Source organism: Branchiostoma floridae, chromosome 9 (assembly GCF_000003815.2).
Source record: "Branchiostoma floridae strain S238N-H82 chromosome 9, Bfl_VNyyK, whole genome shotgun sequence".
NCBI lineage: Eukaryota > Metazoa > Chordata > Leptocardii > Amphioxiformes > Branchiostomatidae > Branchiostoma > Branchiostoma floridae.
In genome coordinates, this window is record NC_049987.1 from 2,038,298 (window position 1) to 2,043,159 (window position 4,862).

Below are 4,862 nucleotides of genomic sequence, written 5' to 3' on the forward strand. Positions count from 1 at the left end.
ATAAATTGAAAAAAAAAAACGCACGTAATGGGTCCGGATTGAGACCCTAGTCTTCACCCGGGGCGGGAAAATATAGCATTGTATGCCCGGCCGTGCGGACATCGCTAAAATTGAAGAAGTGCACGTAATGGGCCTTTACCTGGGGCGAGCGTGCAAAGATAGCGGCACGAGAGCATTGGTATCCCACCTTTTTTCGATTATTTTAATGGTAAAAGTGTGCTCAGAACAGCTCAAAAAAAGGGCCTAAATCATCACTTTTAGACGAAATTACGGGGTGTAATGCATTACCAATGGCATTTTTTTCAAAACTTTTTTTTTCACTGTATTACACTTTTATAAGGTGGAATAGACTTATTAGAGATGTTTACAAGCAAAAATAATGATATCCCACCTTTTTTCGATTTTTAATGGTAAAAGTTGTTAGGACGCTCAGAACAGCTCAAAAGGGCCTAAATCATCACTTTTAGACGAAATTACGGGGTGTAATGCATTACCAATGGCATTTTTTTCAAAACTTTTTTTTTCACTGTATTACACTTTTATAAGGTGGAATAGACTTATTAGAGATGTTTACAAGCAAAAATAATGATATCCCACCTTTTTTCGATTTTTAATGGTAAAAGTTGTTAGGACGCTCAGAACAGCTCAAAAGGGCCTAAATCATCACTTTTAGACGAAATTACGGGGTGTAATGCATTACCAATGGCATTTTTTTCAAAACTTTTTTTTTCACTGTATTACACTTTTATAAGGTGGAATAGACTTATTAGAGATGTTTACAAGCAAAAATAATGATATCCCACCTTTTTTCGATTTTTAATGGTAAAAGTTGTTAGGACGCTCAGAACAGCTCAAAAGGGCCTAAATCATCACTTTTAGACGAAATTACGGGGTGTAATGCATTACCAATGGCATTTTTTTCAAAACTTTTTTTTTCACTGTATTACACTTTTATAAGGTGGAATAGACTTATTAGAGATGTTTACAAGCAAAAATAATGATATCCCACCTTTTTTCGATTTTTAATGGTAAAAGTTGTTAGGACGCTCAGAACAGGCGCTATAAAGCCGCTCTTTGAGTATTTTGCTCTGATTATCTTAACTTTCCCAGTAGCTGTAAATATATTCGAGGTTTACACTCTCGGTACCTCACATNTCGGGATTGAACCAGGGACCTTTAGATCTTCAGTCTAACGCTCTCCCAACTGAGCTATCGCGGCGGTTAGAAACGTGTTGGCAACCTTTATCACACATCCAATAAAAGCTAGCATACTGTACATTATAATCCGTCATATTGCAGCGGAATTTCCAGACTTATTTTTATGATTTCGATCAGAAACTTATCATTCAGTTTGTCAGTGCTCTAATTTTCACATCGATATAACAGAATGGGTTTGACAAAGGAGTAGAATATCCCAAGGAGCTTTTATCAACCTTGAATATATTCTTAGAATGCTATCGGGAGAAACTGATGAACGAGTTAGACATTTGAAGCTGTGTATTGTTTTGCGTGCTTTGTTCGACAATTATTCTTAGCGGATGTCTTCCTCTGTTTCCACATCTCTGCTTCCAAACAAGAAGTCAACGTCTGTCAAACCCAACCTCTCTAGCCAACACTACTATTTGAGTAGTCTCCCTCTACAATCACGTTTATCAATGTTCATTGTCAAACGTAGATCTACAGTATGTCCCCTATATATCTCTACCATGTACTTGCAATTAGCCTCCCCCCCAAAAAAACAACAAAGAGAAACTTGACCACTTTAGTGTTGTTTCTGAATCTCTTATACATAGCTGCATATATCTACTAAGATAAGTCGATCATTACTTTATGTTTGATACCTAGAACTTGTCAAAATGATATGCACCATAGAATTTATGACCATAATCCATATGTAGGGTAGTCCTGGGTAGCAACACTCGGTGGGTTATCAACATAGGAAATGCAACTGTTGAATATGGCAACACCAAAACAGTGCTAAGCTAGTCATTAAAGGAGTCACCCTGGTAAAGAAAATAGAAGGTTATGAATATGTAGACACTTGTTTTTATTTCACTGTTGTTTCATGTTTGAACAGATAATAAGCTCGTTACCGCATGATCTACACATATATAGGTATCTTGTTTCAAGAGGATGTTAATTCAAGAAAATGCATACTACATTAGCGATGATACGGACATTCTTCTGAATTGTTTTAAGCGTTCTTTCTTGAAAAGAATACCTGCTTTGCCTTTGAATCGACATTTAACGACTTCTTTCTTCTGGTCAAAAAATAAAACAATAACATCGTTAACACCTATTCGGAGGATATTGATACACAGATCAGTTTCTTCGTATGGAACGAAGAATCTTTTCAAAGTGCTAAATCCTTCAAGTAACAGTGGTTTTTACCACATCTGTCTCTTTATATGATTGATCAGTACACTTCATCAGGAAGATACCACTTGTTGACAGGGGGTGATTATTTAGCTTACCAATATGCAAACAATGTTTTCATTGATTCCCACTAGTAATCAACTGCGTAGGTCTGATACAACTTGAAAAATTAGGTGAGTATAAGAATCTTGACTATTGTAATGCGTTCATAACTTAAAGATTTGCTCATTCACAAAATATCTATCATAGTACGCGAAGCTGTGTCATATTCTTTGCAATAGTTTGAAAAATTAATTGCCGCGACCCGGGATTGAACCAGGGACCTTTAGATCTTCAGTCTAACGCTCTCCCAACTGAGCTATCGCGGCTGTGAAATTATAATAGTCGGTCACGTCCAAGGATGCTGCACGATGCATTACAGTGATTGTTGACATATATAGCGATAAAAGATGCAATTTTTCATTGTCAGACATATGCCGTTATACAAGACATGTAACGTCTTTGGTCAGACCAAGGAGGTTATAACTTATATGGAGATAACCTCCTTAATCAGATTGTCTTTGGCCAGACATGCAAGCTAAATGATTTAGGTTAATTGATGAAACAAGGACATTCTGTTCATTTTTGCCACAGGCTAGTTACGAGAAAGCAGATCTGGCTGTGCGTATTGAACAGCCACACCAATAAATAAATAAATAAATAGGAATGCAGAAATGTTCGCGGTGGATTAATGTTCGCGGTTTTCGCGGTGACCACTTAACCGCGAACTTAAAACCACCGCGAACATTGTTCTATTAAGGCATTAGCAGTCTATCGTATTACCGCGAAATTAAAACCACATTTACAGTAAATAGATTTTTTGCAATTTCATACTTTGATAGTAACAAGATCACATTTCTAACAATTCTACTTCAAAATGATACTCAGTTTTTCAGTTTGGACAACGAAACAAAGAAAACAATTTTACTTCGAGGGTGGTATTGAAACCTTTCGTTTCAGCATATAGATAAGTGTTCACCTCGGTTTTGGTTTTGAATGGACACTTAACGACGCCTTTCTTCCTGTCAACCAGTAAATCAATAACATCGTTGTCACCTTTTATTGATATACAGATCATTTTCTGTATTTAGTAATAAGAAGTACCATTTCCTGTCGGATCACAGAAGCATAAGTGAACCTCCCCCAACCTACCCCAGATGTTCTCTCCCATCCCCTCCCCTAACCATTCGTGGCTTGTACCTCATTGCGGTCGGTCGGGTGTGTTCCCCACCCACCCACCCCAGAACACACCCTCCCACGACGTACAGGCTGATTGATAGCCTAGTTAGACTTAACGAACTGGCAATTGAAGTTGATGCTCAACCTTGAACGGAGTAATATTGGTACGACTATTCAGCACTTAGATGAGACACCCCGCGTGGTTCATGCCTTGTGTAACAACAACTTCTTGTGTTTCCTTCCTTAGTTGACCTCTTCTTTGCTACCTTGTATTGTATTGCTTGTATTGTCTTACCGTACTTGACGTTCAACCTTGGATTAAGTTTTTACTTTGACCTTGTTACTCAGACCGTAATTGTGCTACTCGTTCCTTACTAAGGTCGTTATTATGCCACTCTTCTGATATGGTGGCCCCCATGTGACGTAGACTTACTGTGACTTACTGTGACTTGAGTTAAGTTGCAAGTCAGGATGCGTTAAACATCCGCTGGACAGAGCATTGGTTTAACCGACCAGCCCGACATTGGCTTCACATTGGCTTCTTATACAATTGGCAACCAGGGTAAAACGTGTCGCCCGCTCGCAGCATGACTTGCTTAGTTCATGGCTTTTACACTTGTTATGACTGACGAGGAGCCATTAAACACCCGGCCACCGTGATGGTGACGCCGCTACCCTACCCCACATATCGCATTAAACACCCGGCCACCGTGATGGTGACGCCGCTACCCTACCCCACATATCGTGTCTGTGTTATCTGTGAGTAGACAGGAAATGGAGTTCTCTTCGGAACTTGTGGAGAAGAGAACTTCTGTCAAAATCCAACACACAGACAAGCGTCAAGTTTTAGGCTCAATCGCAATGGATGATTAATTACAAGAATTAACAAACACAACATATCTTATAATATATGTCAATGTGTGTGGCACTAGGATACTGTAAATGCAGAAATGTTCGCGGTGGATTAATGTTCGCGGTTTTCGCGGCGGACGCTTCACCGCGAATTTATAACCACCTGTTATTTTCCATAACAGTAAGAGACTACAGTGCATGGTGCTACCGCGAAGTTAAAACCACCGCGAAAAGTCCATTTTCCCGCTACCGCGAAATAAATTCCCCGCGAACTTAAATGCATTTACAGTATTCTCAGGTTTAAAGACTCCCGTAGACTGCACTTCTTGAGACTACTTGCAAAGCAAGGGACCAGTGTCGCCGACCTAGTGACTATCTACGTGTCCCTCGTGCGCCCAGTCCTCGAGTACGGTAAT

At 39.3% G+C, this 4,862-nt stretch overlaps 1 long non-coding RNA gene and 1 other non-coding gene across 2 annotated transcripts in view; both read right to left on the minus strand.

Moving 5' to 3' along the window:
• Positions 1 to 2,671: 2,671 nt before the first annotated feature.
• Trnaf-gaa lies at positions 2,672 to 2,744 on the minus strand. Its single transcript has one exon. It is a non-coding gene; the product is annotated as a tRNA-Phe (tRNA).
• Positions 2,745 to 4,303: 1,559 nt separating this feature from the next.
• Positions 4,304 to 4,862, minus strand: part of LOC118422524 — a 56,053-nt gene continuing 55,494 nt past the window's right edge. Inside the window, exon 3 of the long non-coding RNA XR_004831922.1 lies at positions 4,304 to 4,402. This is a non-coding gene — a long non-coding RNA (uncharacterized LOC118422524). The remainder of the gene's footprint in view (positions 4,403 to 4,862) is intronic.